The sequence below is a fragment of the Lissotriton helveticus genome, chromosome 5_1, assembly GCF_964261635.1.
Source record: "Lissotriton helveticus chromosome 5_1, aLisHel1.1, whole genome shotgun sequence".
NCBI classification, from domain to species: Eukaryota; Metazoa; Chordata; class Amphibia; order Caudata; family Salamandridae; genus Lissotriton; species Lissotriton helveticus.
This window is the reverse complement of record NC_136065.1, coordinates 1,646,950,752-1,646,973,268: the sequence shown is the minus strand read 5'-3', so window position 1 is coordinate 1,646,973,268 and position 22,517 is coordinate 1,646,950,752. Positions and strand designations below refer to the sequence as shown.

Below are 22,517 nucleotides of genomic sequence, written 5' to 3'. Positions count from 1 at the left end.
AAAAGAGTGTCTGATGGCGTTCCGACGAAGGTGGGATTCGAACCCACGCGTGCAGAGCACAATGGATTAGCAGTCCATCGCCTTAACCACTCGGCCACCTCGTCTGCCTTAGGTGACTATGTTTCATTTTTTAGGAAATTCTTACGATGTGCTAATTACAAATAATCATAAGTTTCTCCTAGACTGTGTCAGAACTGGCAAATATATGTGGTGTTCAATAGACAGAGCACATGATATAGCAGAATTATCAAATCTGTTCCATTAGGACTGTAGTTTTTAATAGTCATGATAACATGCTAGCATGTGAGTCGATCTTGCACAGTGAATAAGGGAGCAGTGCCAGTATCTACTTGGTCAGCTCTAGATGGCTCAACTGGGGAGGTATGAGAACAGTGAGCTCCAGTGGCGCAATTGGTTAGCGCGCGGTACTTATACAGCAGTACTTGCATTGAGGCATGCAGAGGTTGTGAGTTCGAGCCTCACCTGGAGCAGCTTACTGGTTTATCATAAACCATTTCACTAAAAGTAAAGAATAAACTCAGGGGAAAGATGGCCCTTGCTAGAGAGTTTTTACTTCTTTTCAGGATCTGCGTGTCCGACTCTTCCAGGTGCAAATATCACAATCCTATTCGATGCTCCTTATAAACATTCCATGATGTGCCGTCTTGCATAGCATGCAAACACCACATCAGTGCATTTAAAAATACATTTGTAGAATAATAAATATGATGAAAACATTGTTGTCACGGGATAACCATATACTGAGGAGCTGCAAACAGTGCTGTATCAGCTACTTACAATAAAATTTAACTGAAAGACATATCAAAAGAAGAGCGTCATCATATTAATGTTTCTAGTCAACATAAGAGTTGCACCATAGCAGCTTATGGTGCTTTCTGCTCAGATTGTGCCTCCAATCCCACATTGATTTTTTTTATTCTTTGCAGTTTAAAAAAACAATTCATGCTCAAAGTTAACTTTTTAAAACCATTCAACCTAATATATTTATTTCTCTAACTTGTGAACGTGGTACATGTTCTCTTTTCCTCATCCCCATCACGATACTCCTTTACCCGAAATCAGGTTCACTTCTTTATCCAGCCCACCCATCCAAGGTCACCAAATCTATGAAGCGATTCTGCTTTTTCTCACATTCTCTCTATGTACAAGATACCTTGTATCATTTGAATGGACAGCAGGAGAGTCGGATATTTATGGTTAGTGGGGGTGGGGTTTTGAAGATTAACCTCATTTGACTAAGAGCCGGGGCATCTGGGAGGAACAGTATTTTAAGGGGGATGAAGTTCACATCTCCTTGGTGAAATTTCTAGATCCTTATTTCATCCTTTCTGTGGATGCAGACTCAGTCGGAACAGAGGTCATAGTCCTCGCTCTGACTTTCAAAGGAACTTCAAATATGCATGGCTTATTTGGCTTTGCCCGGCGGGGTGAGAATGGCGTTTGTCAGGCGATCGGAAGGGGTGAGGCGATAGTTTATGGTTCAATGGTTTTCATGAAGTCTTCTTGATACAATGAAAGCAGGAAAGGGAAGCTTGTCAATAAGCAAACTTAAGACAAGGTGTGACTCCTAGAAAGAATTACTTGGAAACAACATACAGAAACTCACATATAAAAAGGCCCTGATGAGGCTTGAACTCATGACCCCTAGTTTACAAGACCAGTGCTCTGCCACTGAGCTACAAGGCCAGCCTGCTTGCAGTATGTAAATCGCTTCATGTATTCTTACTGCGGTATGAAGATATCTATGATTTTGAGACTCTGTATGGAAATGCAGTTGCATTTGAATGTCTACATGCGTGCACAAATTGAAGAGCATGCTTAAGACACTTTTCTTGGAAGTAGGAAAAACTCCATTTTGATTTGAGAACATAAGAGTATTCACATTTATGACCATACTGATAGCTCTAGTTAGTATGTCCACAATCAGTGACAGATAGAGAACTCACTTATTAGAAGTGATCTGTCTCTGTGGGGCAGACATATGTCAACAGTCATACACTTGAGATGGCTGAAACTTTAGGAGTAAGAGCTGCTTTCTTATCAGTCTATCTATCCAAACTGGTTAGAAGTAACCCTGGGCGTCCGAATCGGCTACGCCCACGGAGTAGGCGTAGTGTTGCCTTCTACGCATTTTGCGTAGACAGCGTAGCCGGCAACACTACGCCCACTCCGTGTGCGTAGCCGATTCGGCCGCCACCCGCCTCCCTCCCGCCCTCCCCTACATACATTATTTAAGCAACTAACCTTAATAAAACAATTTTTAAAGCACTTACCATGTCCGGGGCTCTTCCGGGGCTCCCTCTTGGAATAGCGTCCCTTCCTGGATACCAATGCGCATGCGCGGCCTCCCGCGCATGCGCATTGGTATCCAGGACGACGCTATTCCAAGATGGAGCCCCGGACGAGCCCCGGACACGGTAAGTGCTTTAAAATTGTTTTATTAAGGGTAGTTGCTTAAATATTGTATGTAGGGGAGAGCGGGAGGGAGGTGCGTAGTGGGGCTATGCGGAGTGCGGGAGTGGGCGTAGCTTCTCGCCCACTCCGCGTAGCTCCGCGGAGCCCCACTACGCCCACTACGACCAGGGTTAGTTAGAAGGCCAGGAGTGAGGGAAAGGCAATCCTCTGGACACTTCATGAAAGATCTAATTTCAATTAAGCACAAAACACTTCCCTTAATTTGACATAATTGCCAAAATGGAATAGTCAGTTGGGCCCTTCTAGTGGATTATGGCTGTGTCTTGAAAGAGAGTGTAATTGTACTACGAGACATGCCCACCTTCAAAAGAGTGTCTGATGGCGTTCCGACGAAGGTGGGATTCGAACCCACGCGTGCAGAGCACAATGGATTAGCAGTCCATCGCCTTAACCACTCGGCCACCTCGTCTGCCTTAGGTGACTATGTTTCATTTTTTAGGAAATTCTTACGATGTGCTAATTACAAATAATCATAAGTTTCTCCTAGACTGTGTCAGAACTGGCAAATATATGTGGTGTTCAATAGACAGAGCACATGATATAGCAGAATTATCAAATCTGTTCCATTAGGACTGTAGTTTTTAATAGTCATGATAACATGCTAGCATGTGAGTCGATCTTGCACAGTGAATAAGGGAGCAGTGCCAGTATCTACTTGGTCAGCTCTAGATGGCTCAACTGGGGAGGTATGAGAACAGTGAGCTCCAGTGGCGCAATTGGTTAGCGCGCGGTACTTATACAGCAGTACTTGTGTGATGTTGCTCATTTAATGTATCCTGTACCTTTAATGTGCCAAGAATCTCTCATATAGAGATTCTGGAATTGTATTGTTGCCTGGTTCTGCTTGTCAGTTGAAGTAGGATCTGCTGTGGCTGAGGTTTAATAAATACCTCCTAACTTCAATCCTATTTCTCCTGGATTCTTATTTATCTGGAAAACACTACATTTTCATGGCGACGATCGGGTGAACCCACTCATCACCTCAACACAGCGGGAAAAGGAAAAGGACTCGTCTTCTCCTCCAGCGGCAGTAAATCAGTTAAAAAAGGAAGCGGAGCCTTCCCTGCGGCAGTTAAGAAAAGCGGTGAGGAGTAAGGCGGGAGGTTTATTAAGGAGGAAAACTAAAAATCATAAAGATAAACAATGTGCGATTATATTTAAAAAGTAATCAACGAGCAACACTCGCGCATGAGTTCTTTGCTCGCGCTAGTGCTCGCGCTTGAATTATTTCCTCGCGCTGACTTGCTCGTGCAAGGTTGATGACATAGCGCCCTCTGACGTCTGATTGTGATAACACAACGCGCTGTCATCCAAAAGAACGTTTCTGTTCAATGCGCTGACATATTCTGTACCTGACATCTATTGTTTGTTCACCTCAGCGCTCAGAACGTATTGATTGTTCACCTCAGCGCTCAGAACATTTGCTCATCTCAGTGCTCAGAACATTCCAGCACTCAGAACATCTGATAATTAACAATTAAAACTACGCGCATAGAGAAAATGAAGAAAGAATGTTAGAGTCTCAATTCTAAGAACAGGTTCTTTGGCACTAAGCATTATTGAAGGATTCTAAAATTTTTTTTGAACAAACATTTCTTTCTAAGAGCAAAAGAACACGACAGGAGAAAGGTGGATTCCAAAAGAAACTCTAAATGAACATTCTATTCTAAACATAAAAGAAAAGGAAAAGAGAAACTTTAATATAAATAAAAAGAAAAAGGGAAAACAACATGCAGAATGTAACTCAACCCGCATTTTTTTTAAATACTCCAGGAGAACCCAATATAAAATGGAAAAGATGGAAGAAGATTTTTGTCAACTACGCAAGAGTTTGTGGAACTAACCTGAGTGCAGAAAGAAAGCTAGCTCTCCTTTTACACTGCTTAGGAGGAGAAGGACAGGACGTTTTGGAGCATCTCCCTGACCTTTCTGCTGGAGAACAACGCAACTTAAATGAATACGAAATTGCTATAGCTCAACTAGATAAACACTATCTTCCAAGGATCAGTACCATTATGGAACGTTATCACTTTGGCTTAAGAGAGCAGAAGAGAGATGAAACTGTAGAAGATTATATTTCTTCATTAAGAAAGTTAGCGTCCTCCTGCAATTTTGGTTTGACACTTGATGAAAGAATTAGAGATCAGTTTGTTCTCAGGTGTGCTCAGGATGAAATAGGAAAGGAACTTTGGCTAAAGGATGAACCACCACTTGAAGAAGTCTTAGCTATAGCCAAACAGGTGGAACACATGACAAAATGTGTTGGTGAACTGAAAAAAGAAAAAGATAAAACTTCCGTGGTTGAAAAGAAAGATGAAGTAAAAGTCGAAGAAGTTATATGTCAAGTCAAGAAATTTGAAAAGAATGAAACTCTTTCTGGTCCAGATAGGGATAATTTTTCAACAAATGTTATGTCTCAAAGTAATCTTTCAGGGCAAGGTAGTAGGCTTGTGTGTTTTAGATGTGGTCAAGTGGGTCATCTAGCTAACTCTCCAATTTGTCCTGCATTAAGGATTATATGCAATGTGTGTGGCAAGAAGGGTCATTATGGTAAGTTCTGCAGAACAAAAACATTTAGGCCTGATTTGTCTAGAAAACATTGGAATCAATCTCGAACACAAGTCAGAACTGTTACGTTTGAGATAAAGTGTGAGGAAGGAGATCATCCAATTCATCCTGTAAAAGTAGGAAATGTAATGATTAATTTTAAATTTGACTCGTGTTCTAGAATCACTTTAATTGATGAAGAACTATTTAATACTCACTTTGCTGGTAAAGTTAGACTGATGAAATGTGATGTTAAGCCCCTGGGGTATTCAGACAACCCAATTAAAATGGTTGGTTGTTTCATAGCTGAAATTGAACTTGGCAGTAGAATAATTATAGGCAAAATATATGTTGCAAAGAAGGGGGATATCTTATTAGGTTGGGTACATCAAGGTCAACTTGGAGTAACCTTAGATCCTAATGCTGTTCCCCAAGTACAAATTCATCAAGTAGATTTTCTTGAGAATAATGAGTCAGATAAGCTATTGGGAGAGAATTTAGCAAGTAAGTTTCCAAAAGTATTCAGGGAAGAGTTAGGTTGTTTAAAAGGTTATAAACATCGTATTAGATTAAGAGAGAATGCGGTACCTGTTGTGGCAAAAGTGAGAAGAATACCATTGATGGAACAGGATAAAGTAAAAGAAGAAATAGATAAATTGTTAAGGAATGATGTCATTGAACAAGTGGAGGCTACTGAGTGGTTGGCTCCTGTTGTTATAGTTAAGAAACCAACTGGAGAAATTAGGCTCTGTGTTGATTTGAGAGCATTAAATAAGGAAGTAGTGGTGGACAGATTCCCTCTTCCTAATATTGATGAAATGGTAAGCACATTAGAAGGTGCCAGATATTTTACCACACTAGACCTTGCTTCGGCTTACCATCAAGTTGTATTAGATGATCATTCCCAAGATTTAACTGCCTTTATCACGCCCATGGGAACTTACAGATATAAAAGGATGCCGTTTGGCCTTGTGTCTGCGGCTTCCGTCTTTCAAAGAATTATGGCAAGAATTTTGAGTGGATTATCTGGTGTAAGATGCTACCAAGACGATTTACTTATTTATGGAAATAGTTCTAAAGAACATTTTAGTCGAGTGTGTATGGTTCTCAAACGATTAGAAGATGCAGGTATGACGCTAAAGAAGAGTAAATGCAAGTTTGGTGTGAAAGAAGTAAATTACTTAGGCCATAAAATAACTGATAAAGGCATTTTTCCGAAAAAGGAATTGGTTGACACTATTAACAAGATAAAAGATCCAGAAAATAAGGATGAATTAGTTTCCTTCCTTGGTATGGTGGAGTTTTATGGAAAGTTTATTCCCAATTTTGCAGACAAAACACAGTCTATGAGGAGGTTAACATCTAAGAATGTAGAGTATGTGTGGTCTGATGAATGTAAAGCTGAATTTACTGGAATTAAATCTGAATTGAATAAGGCTCCATCCCTACAAGCATTTGTGCCAGGCTTACCTACAGTTTTATTCACTGACGCCAGTGAAAAAGGCCTTGGTGCTGTCCTAATACAAAAAAGGGATGGAAAAGACAATTTAATTTGTTGTTCTTCAAGATGCCTAAGGGGTTCTGAATTAAACTATTCCGTAATAGAAAAGGAGTCTCTTGCCATCTATTGGGCACTGAGAAAACTAAAAAATCTAATTTGGGGAACAAAGGTTCTGATTTTCTCTGATCACAAACCGTTAAAAGAGGTTTTTGATAAGAAAGGTTTGGATGCGATTTCATCAAGAATTAGGAAATGGATTGTTTCCTTACAAGAGTTTGATTTCTCTGTTGAATATATCCCGGGTGTATCAAACAAATCTGCTGATTGTCTCTCGAGAATGGTTGGAAAGGAGAACTTTGAAGAAGATGATTTTTTAGGTTGTTCTGATGACACAATAAATGTATGTGAGATTACAGAAGGTGCGATTGAAGAAAAGGAGTGGAGAGATGAACTTGAAAAAGATGAAGAAGTAAAAAGGGTTATGCTTTCCTTGAGCAATAATCGTCGTTTAGAGAAACCTTGGACTTTGGTTTCTGATGAACTTTCTATTCATTCTGGGTTTCTAACTCGGGGTACGAAAATGGTTCCCCCACTTGGTATCAGAAAGAAACTTTTATCCCATGCCCACTCTGGCCATCTTGGTATTGTGAAAACCAAGGAAATGTTACGCATGCAATTCTGGTGGCCAGGGATGGATCTGGAGATAGAAAGGTTAGTGAGAGATTGTCCAGAATGCTCTGCCAGTGATAAAATCCTTAAGACTAGGCAAATGCCCATGGTAAAGAGAGTTCTTCCAAAACATCCTTGGGATGAGTTAGCCATAGATATAGTTGGTCCTTTATCAGGGGTGAGTGATACACCTTATCTCATTGTTCTTCTGGATTTGTATTCCAGGTGGATTGAAGTGAGTGCAGTAAGGGAAATCACCTCTGAAGAAGTTATAAAATTTCTAGATACCATCTTTAAAAAAGAAAGTTTTCCAAATAGCCTTCTTTCAGATAATGGACCACAATTCTGTTCAAGGATTTTTGAAGAGTTTTTACAAAAATCTGGAATTGTTCATAAAAAATCTTCTTTATATCATCCCGAGACCAACGGTGCAGTAGAAAGGGTCAATAAGACCTTGAAAGAAGCCATACAATTAGCTAGGTCATCTGGTTTAAATTGGAAATCAGTTCTTCAAGAAAGAATAAATGCTTATCGTTATGCTCCCCATTTGACCACAGGTAGATCCCCCTTTGTCTTATTTAAAGGAAGGGCTCCCAACACCTACCTATGTCCTGGTTGGATGGATCTGAATAAAGGTCTGATTGATAATGGAATAGGTGAGTGGCGAAAGAGGGAAGAAAAGAAGCAAGATGAGAGGAAGTCATATTTTGATAAGAGAAAATGTGTGAATGCTCAGAAAATCCTAGTTGGTGATCTTGTTCGTATCAAAGCTCCTGTTGGTTGTAGAACCTGGTCCAAATTCTCTGAAGTGAAAGCAGTAGTAAAAATATTCAAGAATGCCATTAAAACAGAGGATGGTAGAATTTGGAATAAAAGCAGAATTGTGGTGGTTAAGTCAAGAATACCTGTATCACATGATAGACAAAACTTGTCTCATTCGTTTTATAATCGTGATAACAACTTGAAATTGTCCACCTTTCCTCCTAGATGTCAAAGAGTACGAAGACCTCCCTCTTATTTAAGAGATTATACTTTATAACCACTTCACTGTTCTTGCACTTGTAATTTGATTCTATTGTTTTTCTTTGTTCTTAATTTTCTGTTGGGAGGAAGATGTGTGATGTTGCTCATTTAATGTATCCTGTACCTTTAATGTGCCAAGAATCTCTCATATAGAGATTCTGGAATTGTATTGTTGCCTGGTTCTGCTTGTCAGTTGAAGTAGGATCTGCTGTGGCTGAGGTTTAATAAATACCTCCTAACTTCAATCCTATTTCTCCTGGATTCTTATTTATCTGGAAAACACTACAACTTGCATTGAGGCATGCAGAGGTTGTGAGTTCGAGCCTCACCTGGAGCAGCTTACTGGTTTTTCATAAACTATTTCACTAAAAGTAAAGAATAAACTCAGGGGAAAGACGGCCCTTGCTAGAGAGTTTTTACTTCTTTTCAGGATCTGCGTGTCCGACTCTTCCAGGTGCAAATATCACAATCCTATTCGATGCTCCTTATAAACATTCCATGATGTGCCGTCTTGCATAGCATGCAAACACCACATCAGTGCATTTAAAAATACATTTGTAGAATAATAAATATGATGAAAACATTGTTGTCACGGGATAACCATATACTGAGGAGCTGCAAACAGTGCTGTATCAGCTACTTACAATAAAATTTAACTGAAAGACATATCAAAAGAAGAGCGTCATCATATTAATGTTTCTAGTCAACATAAGAGTTGCACCATAGCAGCTTATGGTGCTTTCTGCTCAGATTGTGCCTCCAATCCCACATTGATTTTTTTTATTCTTTGCAGTTTAAAAAAACAATTCATGCTCAAAGTTAACTTTTTAAAACCATTCAACCTAATATATTTATTTCTCTAACTTGTGAATGTGGTACATGTTCTCTTTTCCTCATCCCCATCACGATACTCCTTTTCCCGAAATCAGGTTCACTTCTTTATCCAGCCCACCCATCCAAGGTCACCAAATCTATGAAGCGATTCTGCTTTTTCTCACATTCTCTCTATGTACAAGATACCTTGTATCATTTGAATGGACAGCAGGAGAGTCGGATATTTATGGTTAGTGGGGGTGGGGTTTTGAAGATTAACCTCATTTGACTAAGAGCCGGGGCATCTGGGAGGAAAAGTATTTTAAGGGGGATGAAGTTCACATCTCCTTGGTGAAATTTCTAGATCCTTATTTCATCCTTTCTGTGGATGCAGACTCAGTCGGAACAGAGGTCATAGTCCTCGCTCTGACTTTCAAAGGAACTTCAAATATGCATGGCTTATTTGGCTTTGCCCGGCAGGGCTTGCCCGGCGGGGTGAGAATGGCGTTTGTCAGGCGTTCGTCAGGCGATCGGAAGGGGTGAGGCGATAGTTTATGGTTCAATGGTTTTCATGAAGTCTTCTTGATACGATGAAAGCAGGAAAGGGAAGCTTGTCAATAAGCAAACTTAAGACAAGGTGTGACTCCTAGAAAGAATGACTTGGAAACAACATACAGAAACTCACATTTAAAAAGGCCCTGATGAGGCTTGAACTCATGACCCCTGGTTTACAAGACCAGTGCTCTGCCACTGAGCTACAAGGCCAGCCTGCTTGCAGTATGTAAATCGCTTCATGTATTCTTACTGCGGTATGAAGATATCTATGATTTTGAGACTCTGTATGGAAATGCAGTTGCATTTGAATGTCTACATGCGTGCACAAATTGAAGAGCATGCTTAAGACACTTTTCTTGGAAGTAGGAAAAACTCCATTTTGATTTGAGAACATAAGAGTATTCACATTTATGACCATACTGATAGCTCTAGTTAGTATGTCCACAATCAGTGACAGATAGAGAACTCACTTATTAGAAGTGATCTGTCTCTGTGGGGCAGACATATGTCAACAGTCATACACTTGAGATGGCTGAAACTTTAGGAGTAAGAGCTGCTTTCTTATCAGTCTATCTATCCAAACTGGTTAGAAGTAACCCTGGGCGTCCGAATCGGCTACGCCCACGGAGTAGGCGTAGTGTTGCCTTCTACGCATTTTGCGTAGACAGCGTAGCCGGCAACACTACGCCCACTCCGTGTGCGTAGCCGATTCGGCCGCCACCCGCCTCCCTCCCGCCCTCCCCTACATACATTATTTAAGCAACTAACCTTAATAAAACAATTTTTAAAGCACTTACCATGTCCGGGGCTCTTCCGGGGCTCCCTCTTGGAATAGCGTCCCTTCCTGGATACCAATGCGCATGCGCGGCCTCCCGCGCATGCGCATTGGTATCCAGGACGATGCTATTCCAAGATGGAGCCCCGGACGAGCCCCGGACACGGTAAGTGCTTTAAAATTGTTTTATTAAGGGTAGTTGCTTAACCTCTTGGATGCTATGGGAATTCCCCTGCTGTGCTGGGATTTCGCGATCCTCGCACATTCATGACGAGCTGGGCTCGTCATGAGCGTAGCAGGAGGCTACTGCATGACGAGCCCAGCTCGTCATGAGCGTCGAAGGGGTTAAATAATGTATGTAGGGGAGAGCGGGAGGGAGGTGCGTAGTGGGGCTACGCGGAGTGCGGGAGTGGGCGTAGCTTCTCGCCCACTCCGCGTAGCTCCGCGGAGCCCCACTACGCCCACTACGACCAGGGTTAGTTAGAAGGCCAGGAGTGAGGGAAAGGCAATCCTCTGGACACTTCATGAAAGATCTAATTTCAATTAAGCACAAAACACTTCCCTTAATTTGACATAATTGCCAAAATGGAATAGTCAGTTGGGCCCTTCTAGTGGATTATGGCTGTGTCTTGAAAGAGAGTGTAATTGTACTACGAGACATGCCCACCTTCAAAAGAGTGTCAGTAGCGTTCCGACGAAGGTGGGATTCGAACCCACACGTGCAGAGCACAATGGATTAGCAGTCCATCGCCTTAACCACTCGGCCACCTCGTCTGCTTTAGGTGACTATGTTTCATTTTTTAGGAAATTCTTATGATGTGCTAATTACAAATAATCATAAGTTTCTCCTAGACTGTGTCAGAACTGGCAAATATATGTGGTGTTCAATAGACTGAGCACATGATATAGCAGAATTATCAAATCTGTTCCGTTAGGACTGTAGTTTTTAATAGTCATGATAACATGCTAGCATGTGAGTCGATCTTGCACAGTGAATAAGGGAGCAGTGCCAGTATCTACTTGGTCAGCTCTAGATGGCTCAACTGGGGAGGTATGATAACAGTGAGCTCCAGTGGCGCAATCGGTTAGCGCGCGGTACTTATACAGCAGTACTTGCATTGAGGCATGCCGAGGTTGTGAGTTTGAGCCTCACCTGGAGCAGCTTACTGGTTTTTCATAAACCATTTCACTAAAAGTAAAGAATAAACTCAGGGGAAAGACGGCCCTTGCTAGAGAGTTTTTACTTCTTTTCAGGATCTGCGTGTCCGACTCTTCCAGGTGCAAATATCACAATCCTATTCGATGCTCCTTATAAACATTCCATGATGTGCCGTCTTGCATAGCATGCAAACACCACATCAGTGCATTTAAAAATACATTTGTAGAATAATAAATATGATGAAAACATTGTTGTCACGGGATAACCATATACTGAGGAGCTGCAAACAGTGCTGTATCAGCTACTTACAATAACATTTAACTGAAAGACATATCAAAAGAAGAGCGTCATCATATTAATGTTTCTAGTCAACATAAGAGTTGCACCATAGCAGCTTATGGTGCTTTCTGCTCAGATTGTGCCTCCAATCCCACATTGATTTTTTTTATTCTTTGCAGTTTAAAAAAACAATTCATGCTCAAAGTTAACTTTTTAAAACCATTCAACCTAATATATTTATTTCTCTAACTTGTGAACGTGGTACATGTTCTCTTTTCCTCATCCCCATCACGATACTCCTTTTCCCGAAATCAGGTTCACTTCTTTATCCAGCCCACCCATCCAAGGTCACCAAATCTATGAAGCGATTCTGCTTTTTCTCACATTCTCTCTATGTACAAGATACCTTGTATCATTTGAATGGACAGCAGGAGAGTCGGATATTTATGGTTAGTGGGGGTGGGGTTTTGAAGATTAACCTCATTTGACTAAGAGCCGGGGCATCTGGGAGGAAAAGTATTTTAGGGGGGATGAAGTTCACATCTCCTTGGTGAAATTTCTAGATCCTTATTTCATCCTTTCTGTGGATGCAGACTCAGTCGGAACAGAGGTCATAGTCCTCGCTCTGACTTTCAAAGGAACTTCAAATATGCATGGCTTATTTGGCTTTGCCCGGCGGGGTGAGAATGGCGTTTGTCAGGCGATCGGAAGGGGTGAGGCGATAGTTTATGGTTCAATGGTTTTCATGAAGTCTTCTTGATACGATGAAAGCAGGAAAGGGAAGCTTGTCAATAAGCAAACTTAAGACAAGGTGTGACTCCTAGAAAGAATGACTTGGAAACAACATACAGAAACTCACATATAAAAAGGCCCTGATGAGGCTTGAACTCATGACCCCTGGTTTACAAGACCAGTGCTCTGCCACTGAGCTACAAGGCCAGCCTGCTTGCAGTATGTAAATCGCTTCATGTATTCTTACTGCGGTATGAAGATATCTATGATTTTGAGACTCTGTATGGAAATGCAGTTGCATTTGAATGTCTACATGCGTGCACAAATTGAAGAGCATGCTTAAGACACTTTTCTTGGAAGTAGGAAAAACTCCATTTTGATTTGAGAACATAAGAGTATTCACATTTATGACCATACTGATAGCTCTAGTTAGTATGTCCACAATCAGTGACAGATAGAGAACTCACTTATTAGAAGTGATCTGTCTCTGTGGGGCAGACATATGTGAACAGTCATACACTTGAGATGGCTGAAACTTTAGGAGTAAGAGCTGCTTTCTTATCAGTCTATCTATCCAAACTGGTTAGAAGTAACCCTGGGCGTCCGAATCGGCTACGCCCACGAAGTAGGCGTAGTGTTGCCTTCTACGCATTTTGCGTAGACAGCGTAGCCGGCAACACTACGCCCACTCCGTGTGCGTAGCCGATTCGGCCGCCACCCGCCTCCCTCCCGCCCTCCCCTACATACATTATTTAAGCAACTAACCTTAATAAAACAATTTTTAAAGCACTTACCATGTCCGGGGCTCTTCCGGGGCTCCCTCTTGGAATAGCGTCCCTTCCTGGATACCAATGCGCATGCGCGGCCTCCCGCGCATGCGCATTGGTATCCAGGACGACGCTATTCCAAGATGGAGCCCCGGACGAGCCCCGGACACGGTAAGTGCTTTAAAATTGTTTTATTAAGGGTAGTTGCTTAAATAATGTATGTAGGGGAGAGCGGGAGGGAGGTGCGTAGTGGGGCTACGCGGAGTGCGGGAGTGGGCGTAGCTTCTCGCCCACTCCGCGTAGCTCCGCGGAGCCCCACTACGCCCACTACGACCAGGGTTAGTTAGAAGGCCAGGAGTGAGGGAAAGGCAATCCTCTGGACACTTCATGAAAGATCTAATTTCAATTAAGCACAAAACACTTCCCTTAATTTGACATAATTGCCAAAATGGAATAGTCAGTTGGGCCCTTCTAGTGGATTATGTCTGTGTCTTGAAAGAGAGTGTAATTGTACTACGAGACATGCCCACCTTCAAAAGAGTGTCAGATGGCGTTCCGACGAAGGTGGGATTCGAACCCACGCGTGCAGAGCACAATGGATTAGCAGTCCATCGCCTTAACCACTCGGCCACCTCGTCTGCCTTAGGTGACTATGTTTCATTTTTTAGGAAATTCTTATGATGTGCTAATTACAAATAATCATAAGTTTCTCCTAGACTGTGTCAGAACTGGCAAATATATGTGGTGTTCAATAGACTGAGCACATGATATAGCAGAATTATCAAATCTGTTCCGTTAGGACTGTAGTTTTTAATAGTCATGATAACATGCTAGCATGTGAGTCGATCTTGCACAGTGAATAAGGGAGCAGTGCCAGTATCTACTTGGTCAGCTCTAGATGGTTCAACTGGGGAGGTATGAGAACAGTGAGCTCCAGTGGCGCAATCGGTTAGCGCGCGGTACTTATACAGCAGTACTTGCATTGAGGCATGCCGAGGTTGTGAGTTTGAGCCTGACCTGGAGCAGCTTACTGGTTTTTCATAATCCATTTCACTAAAAGTAAAGAATAAACTCAGGGGAAAGACGGCCCTTGCTAGAGAGTTTTTACTTCTTTTCAGGATCTGCGTGTCCGACTCTTCCAGGTGCAAATATCACAATCCTATTCGATGCTCCTTATAAACATTCCATGATGTGCCGTCTTGCATGGCATGCAAACACCACATCAGTGCATTTAAAAATACATTTGTAGAATAATAAATATGATGAAAACATTGTTGTCACGGGATAACCATATACTGAGGAGCTGCAAACAGTGCTGTATCAGCTACTTACAATAAAATTTAACTGAAAGACATATCAAAAGAAGAGCGTCATCATATTAATGTTTCTAGTCAACATAAGAGTTGCACCATAGCAGCTTATGGTGCTTTCTGCTCAGATTGTGCCTCCAATCCCACATTGAATTTTTTTATTCTTTGCAGTTTAAAAAAACAATTCATGCTCAAAGTTAACTTTTTAAAACCATTCAACCTAATATATTTATTTCTCTAACTTGTGAATGTGGTACATGTTCTCTTTTCCTCATCCCCATCACGATACTCCTTTTCCCGAAATCAGGTTCACTTCTTTATCCAGCCCACCCATCCAAGGTCACCAAATCTATGAAGCGATTCTGCTTTTTCTCACATTCTCTCTATGTACAAGATACCTTGTATCATTTGAATGGACAGCAGGAGAGTCGGATATTTATGGTTAGTGGGGGTGGGGTTTTGAAGATTAACCTCATTTGACTAAGAGCCGGGGCATCTGGGAGGAAAAGTATTTTAAGGGGGATGAAGTTCACATCTCCTTGGTGAAATTTCTAGATCCTTATTTCATCCTTTCTGTGGATGCAGACTCAGTCGGAACAGAGGTCATAGTCCTCGCTCTGACTTTCAAAGGAACTTCAAATATGCATGGCTTATTTGGCTTTGCCCGGCAGGGCTTGCCCGGCGGGGTGAGAATGGCGTTTGTCAGGCGATCGGAAGGGGTGAGGCGATAGTTTATGGTTCAATGGTTTTCATGAAGTCTTCTTGATACGATGAAAGCAGGAAAGGGAAGCTTGTCAATAAGCAAACTTAAGACAAGGTGTGACTCCTAGAAAGAATGACTTGGAAACAACATACAGAAACTCACATATAAAAAGGCCCTGATGAGGCTTGAACTCATGACCCCTAGTTTACAAGACCAGTGCTCTGCCACTGAGCTACAAGGCCAGCCTGCTTGCAGTATGTAAATCGCTTCATGTATTCTTACTGCGGTATGAAGATATCTATGATTTTGAGACTCTGTATGGAAATGCAGTTGCATTTGAATGTCTACATGCGTGCACAAATTGAAGAGCATGCTTAAGACACTTTTCTTGGAAGTAGGAAAAACTCCATTTTGATTTGAGAACATAAGAGTATTCACATTTATGACCATACTGATAGCTCTAGTTAGTATGTCCACAATCAGTGACAGATAGAGAACTCACTTATTAGAAGTGATCTGTCTCTGTGGGGCAGACATATGTCAACAGTCATACACTTGAGATGGCTGAAACTTTAGGAGTAAGAGCTGCTTTCTTATCAGTCTATCTATCCAAACTGGTTAGAAGTAACCCTGGGCGTCCGAATCGGCTACGCCCACGGAGTAGGCGTAGTGTTGCCTTCTACGCATTTTGCGTAGACAGCGTAGTCGGCAACACTACGCCCACTCCGTGAGCGTAGCCGATTCGGCCGCCACCCGCCTCCCTCCCGCCCTCCCCTACATACATTATTTAAGCAACTAACCTTAATAAAACAATTTTTAAAGCACTTACCATGTCCGGGGCTCTTCCGGGGCTCCCTCTTGGAATAGCGTCCCTTCCTGGATACCAATGCGCATGCGCGGCCTCCCGCGCATGCGCATTGGTATCCAGGACGACGCTATTCCAAGATGGAGCCCCGGACGAGCCCCGGACACGGTAAGTGCTTTAAAATTGTTTTATTAAGGGTAGTTGCTTAAATAATGTATGTAGGGGAGAGCGGGAGGGAGGTGCGTAGTGGGGCTACGCGGAGTGCGGGAGTGGGCGTAGCTTCTCGCCCACTCCGCGTAGCTCCGCGGAGCCCCACTACGCCCACTACGACCAGGGTTAGTTAGAAGGCCAGGAGTGAGGGAAAGGCAATCCTCTGGACACTTCATGAAAGATCTAATTTCAATTAAGCACAAAACACTTCCCTTAATTTGACATAATTGCCAAAATGGAATAGTCAGTTGGGCCCTTCTAGTGGATTATGGCTGTGTCTTGAAAGAGAGTGTAATTGTACTACGAGACATGCCCACCTTCAAAAGAGTGTCTGATGGCGTTCCGACGAAGGTGGGATTCGAACCCACGCGTGCAGAGCACAATGGATTAGCAGTCCATCGCCTTAACCACTCGGCCACCTCGTCTGCCTTAGGTGACTATGTTTCATTTTTTAGGAAATTCTTACGATGTGCTAATTACAAATAATCATAAGTTTCTCCTAGACTGTGTCAGAACTGGCAAATATATGTGGTGTTCAATAGACAGAGCACATGATATAGCAGAATTATCAAATCTGTTCCATTAGGACTGTAGTTTTTAATAGTCATGATAACATGCTAGCATGTGAGTCGATCTTGCACAGTGAATAAGGGAGCAGTGCCAGTATCTACTTGGTCAGCTCTAGATGGCTCAACTGGAGAGGTATGAGAACAGTGAGCTCCAGTGGCGCAATTGGTTAGCGCGCGGTACTTATACAGCAGTACTTGCATTGAGGCATGCAGAGGTTGTGAGTTCGAGCCTCACCTGGAGCAGCTTACTGGTTTTTCATAAACCATTTCACTAAAAGTAAAGAATAAACTCAGGGGAAAGACGGCCCTTGCTAGAGAGTTTTTACTTCTTTTCAGGATCTGCGTGTCCGACTCTTCCAGGTGCAAATATCACAATCCTATTCGATGCTCCTTATAAACATTCCATGATGTGCCGTCTTGCATAGCATGCAAACACCACATCAGTGCATTTAAAAATACATTTGTAGAATAATAAATATGATGAAAACATTGTTGTCACGGGATAACCATATACTGAGGAGCTGCAAACAGTGCTGTATCAGCTACTTACAATAAAATTTAACTGAAAGACATATCAAAAGAAGAGCGTCATCATATTAATGTTTCTAGTCAACATAAGAGTTGCACCATAGCAGCTTATGGTGCTTTCTGCTCAGATTGTGCCTCCAATCCCACATTGATTTTTTTTATTCTTTGCAGTTTAAAAAAACAATTCATGCTCAAAGTTAACTTTTTAAAACCATTCAACCTAATATATTTATTTCTCTAACTTGTGAACGTGGTACATGTTCTCTTTTCCTCATCCCCATCACGATACTCCTTTTCCCGAAATCAGGTTCACTTCTTTATCCAGCCCACCCATCCAAGGTCACCAAATCTATGAAGCGATTCTGCTTTTTCTCACATTCTCTCTATGTACAAGATACCTTGTATCATTTGAATGGACAGCAGGAGAGTCGGATATTTATGGTTAGTGGGGGTGGGGTTTTGAAGATTAACCTCATTTGACTAAGAGCCGGGGCATCTGGGAGGAACAGTATTTTAAGGGGGATGAAGTTCACATCTCCTTGGTGAAATTTCTAGATCCTTATTTCATCCTTTCTGTGGATGCAGACTCAGTCGGAACAGAGGTCATAGTCCTCGCTCTGACTTTCAAAGGAACTTCAAATATGCATGGCTTATTTGGCTTTGCCCGGCGGGGTGAGAATGGCGTTTGTCAGGCGATCGGAAGGGGTGAGGCGATAGTTTATGGTTCAATGGTTTTCATGAAGTCTTCTTGATACGATGAAAGCAGGAAAGGGAAGCTTGTCAATAAGCAAACTTAAGACAAGGTGTGACTCCTAGAAAGAATGACTTGGAAACAACATACAGAAACTCACATATAAAAAGGCCCTGATGAGGCTTGAACTCATGACCCCTGGTTTACAAGACCAGTGCTCTGCCACTGAGCTACAAGGCCAACCTGCTTGCAGTATGTAAATCGCTTCATGTATTCTTACTGCGGTATGAAGATATCTATGATTTTGAGACTCTGTATGGAAATGCAGTTGCATTTGAATGTCTACATGCGTGCACAAATTGAAGAGCATGCTTAAGACACTTTTCTTGGAAGTAGGAAAAACTCCATTTTGATTTGAGAACATAAGAGTATTCACATTTATGACCATACTGATAGCTCTAGTTAGTATGTCCACAATCAGTGACAGATAGAGAACTCACTTATTAGAAGTGATCTGTCTCTGTGGGGCAGACATATGTCAACAGTCATACACTTGAGATGGCTGAAACTTTAGGAGTAAGAGCTGCTTTCTTATCAGTCTATCTATCCAAACTGGTTAGAAGTAACCCTGGGCGTCCGAATCGGCTACGCCCACGGAGTAGGCGTAGTGTTGCCTTCTACGCATTTTGCGTAGACAGCGTAGCCGGCAACACTACGCCCACTCCGTGTGCGTAGCCGATTCGGCCGCCACCCGCCTCCCTCCCGCCCTCCCCTACATACATTATTTAAGCAACTAACCTTAATAAAACAATTTTTAAAGCACTTACCATGTCCGGGGCTCTTCCGGGGCTCCCTCTTGGAATAGCGTCCCTTCCTGGATACCAATGCGCATGCGCGGCCTCCCGCGCATGCGCATTGGTATCCAGGACGACGCTATTCCAAGATGGAGCCCCGGACGAGCCCCGGACACGGTAAGTGCTTTAAAATTGTTTTATTAAGGGTAGTTGCTTAAATAATGTATGTAGGGGAGAGCGGGAGGGAGGTGCGTAGTGGGGCTACGCGGAGTGCGGGAGTGGGCGTAGCTTCTCGCCCACTCCGCGTAGCTCCGCGGAGCCCCACTACGCCCACTACGACCAGGGTTAGTTAGAAGGCCAGGAGTGAGGGAAAGGCAATCCTCTGGACACTTCATGAAAGATCTAATTTCAATTAAGCACAAAACACTTCCCTTAATTTGACATAATTGCCAAAATGGAATAGTCAGTTGGGCCCTTCTAGTGGATTATGGCTGTGTCTTGAAAGAGAGTGTAATTGTACTACGAGACATGCCCACCTTCAAAAGAGTGTCTGATGGCTTTCCGACGAAGGTGGGATTCGAACCCACGCATGCAGAGCACAATGGATTAGCAGTCCATCGCCTTAACCACTCGGCCACCTCGTCTGCCTTAGGTGACTATGTTTCATTTTTTAGGAAATTCTTACGATGTGCTAATTACAAATAATCATAAGTTTCTCCTAGACTGTGTCAGAACTGGCAAATATATGTGGTGTTCAATAGACAGAGCACATGATATAGCAGAATTATCAAATCTGTTCCATTAGGACTGTAGTTTTTAATAGTCATGATAACTTGCTAGCATGTGAGTCGATCTTGCACAGTGAATAAGGGAGCAGTGCCAGTATCTACTTGGTCAGCTCTAGATGGCTCAACTGGGGAGGTATGAGAACAGTGAGCTCCAGTGGCGCAATCGGTTAGCGCGCGGTACTTATACAGCAGTACTTGCATTGAGGCATGCCGAGGTTGTGAGTTCGAGCCTCACCTGGAGCAGCTTACTGGTTTTTCATAAACCATTTCACTAAAAGTAAAGAATAAACTCAGGGGAAAGACGGCCCTTGCTAGAGAGTTTTTACTTCTTTTCAGGATCTGCGTGTCCGACTCTTCCAGGTGCAAATATCACAATCCTATTCAATGCTCCTTATAAACATTCCATGATGTGCCGTCTTGCATAGCATGCAAACACCACATCAGTGCATTTAAAAATACTTTTGTAGAATAATAAATATGATGAAAACATTGTTGTCACGGGATAACCATATACTGAGGAGCTGCACACAGTGCTGTATCAGCTACTTACAATAAAATTTAACTGAAAGACATATCAAAAGAATAGCGTCATCATATTAATGTTTCTAGTCAACATAAGAGTTGCACCATAGCAGCTTATGGTGCTTTCTGCTCAGATTGTGCCTCCAATCCCACATTGATTTTTTTTATTCTTTGCAGTTTAAAAAAACAATTCATGCTCAAAGTTAACTTTTTAAAACCATTCAACCTAATATATTTATTTCTCTAACTTGTGAATGTGGTACATGTTCTCTTTTCCTCATCCCCATCACGATACTCCTTTTCCCGAAATCAGGTTCACTTCTTTATCCAGCCCACCCATCCAAGGTCACCAAATCTATGAAGCGATTCTGCTTTTTCTCACATTCTCTCTATGTACAAGATACCTTGTATCATTTGAATGGACAGCAGGAGAGTCGGATATTTATGGTTAGTGGGGGTGGGGTTTTGAAGATTAACCTCATTTGACTAAGAGCCGGGGCATCTGGGAGGAAAAGTATTTTAAGGGGGATGAAGTTCACATCTCCTTGGTGAAATTTCTAGATCCTTATTTCATCCTTTCTGTGGATGCAGACTCAGTCGGAACAGAGGTCATAGTCCTCGCTCTGACTTTCAAAGGAACTTCAAATATGCATGGCTTATTTGGCTTTGCCCGGCGGGGTGAGAATGGCGTTTGTCAGGCGTTCGTCAGGCGATCGAAAGGGGTGAGGCGATAGTTTATGGTTCAATGGTTTTCATGAAGTCTTCTTGATTCGATGAAAGCAGGAAAGGGAAGCTTGTCAATAAGCAAACTTAAGACAAGGTGTGACTCCTAGAAAGAATGACTTGGAAACAACATACAGAAACTCACATATAAAAAGGCCCTGATGAGGCTTGAACTCATTACCCCTAGTTTACAAGACCAGTGCTCTGCCACTGAGCTACAAGGCCAGCCTGCTTGCAGAATGTAAATCGCTTCATGTATTCTTACTGCGGTATGAAGATATCTATGATTTTGAGACTCTGTATGGAAATGCAGTTGCATTTGAATGTCTACATGCGTGCACAAATTGAAGAGCATGCTTAAGACACTTTTCTTGGAAGTAGGAAAAACTCCATTTTGATTTGAGAACATAAGAGTATTCACATTTATGACCATACTGATAGCTCTAGTTAGTATTTCCACAATCAGTGACAGATAGAGAACTCACTTATTAGAAGTGATCTGTCTCTGTGGGGCAGACATATGTCAACAGTCATACACTTGAGATGGCTGAAACTTTAGGAGTAAGAGCTGCTTTCTTATCAGTCTTTCGATCCAAACTGGTTAGAAGTAACCCTGGGCGTCCGAATCGGCTACGCCCACGGAGCAGGCGTAGTGTTGCCTTCTACGCATTTTGCGTAGACAACGTAGCCGGCAACACTACGCCCACTCCGTGTGCGTAGCCGATTCGGCCGCCACCCGCCTCCCTCCCGCCCTCCCCTACATACATTATTTAAGCAACTAACCTTAATAAAACAATTTTTAAAGCATTTACCATGTCCGGGGCTCTTCCGGGGCTCCCTCTTGGAATAGCGTCCCTTCCTGGATACCAATGCGCATGCGCGGCCTCCCGCGCATGCGCATTGGTATCCAGGACGACGCTATTCCAAGATGGAGCCCCGGACGAGCCCCGGACACGGTAAGTGCTTTAAAATTGTTTTATTAAGGGTAGTTGCTTAAATAATGTATGTAGGGGAGAGCGGGAGGGAGGTGCGTAGTGGGGCTATGCGGAGTGCGGGAGTGGGCGTAGCTTCTCGCCCACTCCGCGTAGCTCCGCGGAGCCCCACTACGCCCACTACGACCAGGGTTAGTTAGAAGGCCAGGAGTGAGGGAAAGGCAATCCTCTGGACACTTCATGAAAGATCTAATTTCAATTAAGCACAAAACACTTCCCTTAATTTGACATAATTGCCAAAATGGAATAGTCAGTTGGGCCCTTCTAGTGGATTATGGCTGTGTCTTGAAAGAGAGTGTAATTGTACTACGAGACATGCCCACCTTCAAAAGAGTGTCTGATGGCGTTCCGACGAAGGTGGGATTCGAACGCACGCGTGCAGAGCACAATGGATTAGCAGTCCATCGCCTTAACCACTCGGCCACCTCGTCTGCCTTAGGTGACTATGTTTCATTTTTTAGGAAATTCCTACGATGTGCTAATTACAAATAATCATAAGTTTCTCCTAGACTGTGTCAGAACTGGCAAATATATGTGGTGTTCAATAGACAGAGCACATGATATAG

General features: G+C 42.6%; 18 non-coding genes across 18 annotated transcripts; 5 read left to right on the top strand and 13 right to left on the bottom strand.

Moving 5' to 3' along the window:
- Window positions 1-22: 22 nt before the first annotated feature.
- TRNAS-GCU (transfer RNA serine (anticodon GCU)) lies at window positions 23-104 on the bottom strand. The gene has a single exon. It is a non-coding gene; the product is annotated as a tRNA-Ser (tRNA).
- Window positions 105-396: 292 nt separating this feature from the next.
- TRNAI-UAU (transfer RNA isoleucine (anticodon UAU)) lies at window positions 397-491 on the top strand. The gene is made up of 2 exons: window positions 397-434; window positions 456-491. It is a non-coding gene; the product is annotated as a tRNA-Ile (tRNA).
- Window positions 492-1,635: 1,144 nt separating this feature from the next.
- TRNAT-UGU (transfer RNA threonine (anticodon UGU)) lies at window positions 1,636-1,707 on the bottom strand. Its single transcript has one exon. It is a non-coding gene; the product is annotated as a tRNA-Thr (tRNA).
- Window positions 1,708-2,823: 1,116 nt separating this feature from the next.
- TRNAS-GCU (transfer RNA serine (anticodon GCU)) lies at window positions 2,824-2,905 on the bottom strand. Its single transcript has one exon. It is a non-coding gene; the product is annotated as a tRNA-Ser (tRNA).
- Window positions 2,906-9,742: 6,837 nt separating this feature from the next.
- TRNAT-UGU (transfer RNA threonine (anticodon UGU)) lies at window positions 9,743-9,814 on the bottom strand. The gene has a single exon. It is a non-coding gene; the product is annotated as a tRNA-Thr (tRNA).
- A 1,257-nt stretch (window positions 9,815-11,071) lies between these two features.
- Window positions 11,072-11,153, bottom strand: TRNAS-GCU (transfer RNA serine (anticodon GCU)). The gene has a single exon. It is a non-coding gene; the product is annotated as a tRNA-Ser (tRNA).
- A 292-nt stretch (window positions 11,154-11,445) lies between these two features.
- TRNAI-UAU (transfer RNA isoleucine (anticodon UAU)) lies at window positions 11,446-11,540 on the top strand. Its single transcript has 2 exons — window positions 11,446-11,483; window positions 11,505-11,540. It is a non-coding gene; the product is annotated as a tRNA-Ile (tRNA).
- A 1,144-nt stretch (window positions 11,541-12,684) lies between these two features.
- On the bottom strand, window positions 12,685-12,756 carry TRNAT-UGU (transfer RNA threonine (anticodon UGU)). The gene has a single exon. It is a non-coding gene; the product is annotated as a tRNA-Thr (tRNA).
- A 1,116-nt stretch (window positions 12,757-13,872) lies between these two features.
- On the bottom strand, window positions 13,873-13,954 carry TRNAS-GCU (transfer RNA serine (anticodon GCU)). Its single transcript has one exon. It is a non-coding gene; the product is annotated as a tRNA-Ser (tRNA).
- Window positions 13,955-14,246: 292 nt separating this feature from the next.
- On the top strand, window positions 14,247-14,341 carry TRNAI-UAU (transfer RNA isoleucine (anticodon UAU)). The gene is made up of 2 exons: window positions 14,247-14,284; window positions 14,306-14,341. It is a non-coding gene; the product is annotated as a tRNA-Ile (tRNA).
- A 1,158-nt stretch (window positions 14,342-15,499) lies between these two features.
- Window positions 15,500-15,571, bottom strand: TRNAT-UGU (transfer RNA threonine (anticodon UGU)). Its single transcript has one exon. It is a non-coding gene; the product is annotated as a tRNA-Thr (tRNA).
- A 1,116-nt stretch (window positions 15,572-16,687) lies between these two features.
- On the bottom strand, window positions 16,688-16,769 carry TRNAS-GCU (transfer RNA serine (anticodon GCU)). Its single transcript has one exon. It is a non-coding gene; the product is annotated as a tRNA-Ser (tRNA).
- Window positions 16,770-17,061: 292 nt separating this feature from the next.
- On the top strand, window positions 17,062-17,156 carry TRNAI-UAU (transfer RNA isoleucine (anticodon UAU)). Its single transcript has 2 exons — window positions 17,062-17,099; window positions 17,121-17,156. It is a non-coding gene; the product is annotated as a tRNA-Ile (tRNA).
- A 1,144-nt stretch (window positions 17,157-18,300) lies between these two features.
- TRNAT-UGU (transfer RNA threonine (anticodon UGU)) lies at window positions 18,301-18,372 on the bottom strand. The gene has a single exon. It is a non-coding gene; the product is annotated as a tRNA-Thr (tRNA).
- Window positions 18,373-19,488: 1,116 nt separating this feature from the next.
- TRNAS-GCU (transfer RNA serine (anticodon GCU)) lies at window positions 19,489-19,570 on the bottom strand. Its single transcript has one exon. It is a non-coding gene; the product is annotated as a tRNA-Ser (tRNA).
- A 292-nt stretch (window positions 19,571-19,862) lies between these two features.
- On the top strand, window positions 19,863-19,957 carry TRNAI-UAU (transfer RNA isoleucine (anticodon UAU)). Its single transcript has 2 exons — window positions 19,863-19,900; window positions 19,922-19,957. It is a non-coding gene; the product is annotated as a tRNA-Ile (tRNA).
- A 1,155-nt stretch (window positions 19,958-21,112) lies between these two features.
- Window positions 21,113-21,184, bottom strand: TRNAT-UGU (transfer RNA threonine (anticodon UGU)). Its single transcript has one exon. It is a non-coding gene; the product is annotated as a tRNA-Thr (tRNA).
- A 1,116-nt stretch (window positions 21,185-22,300) lies between these two features.
- TRNAS-GCU (transfer RNA serine (anticodon GCU)) lies at window positions 22,301-22,382 on the bottom strand. Its single transcript has one exon. It is a non-coding gene; the product is annotated as a tRNA-Ser (tRNA).
- Window positions 22,383-22,517: the final 135 nt, after the last annotated feature.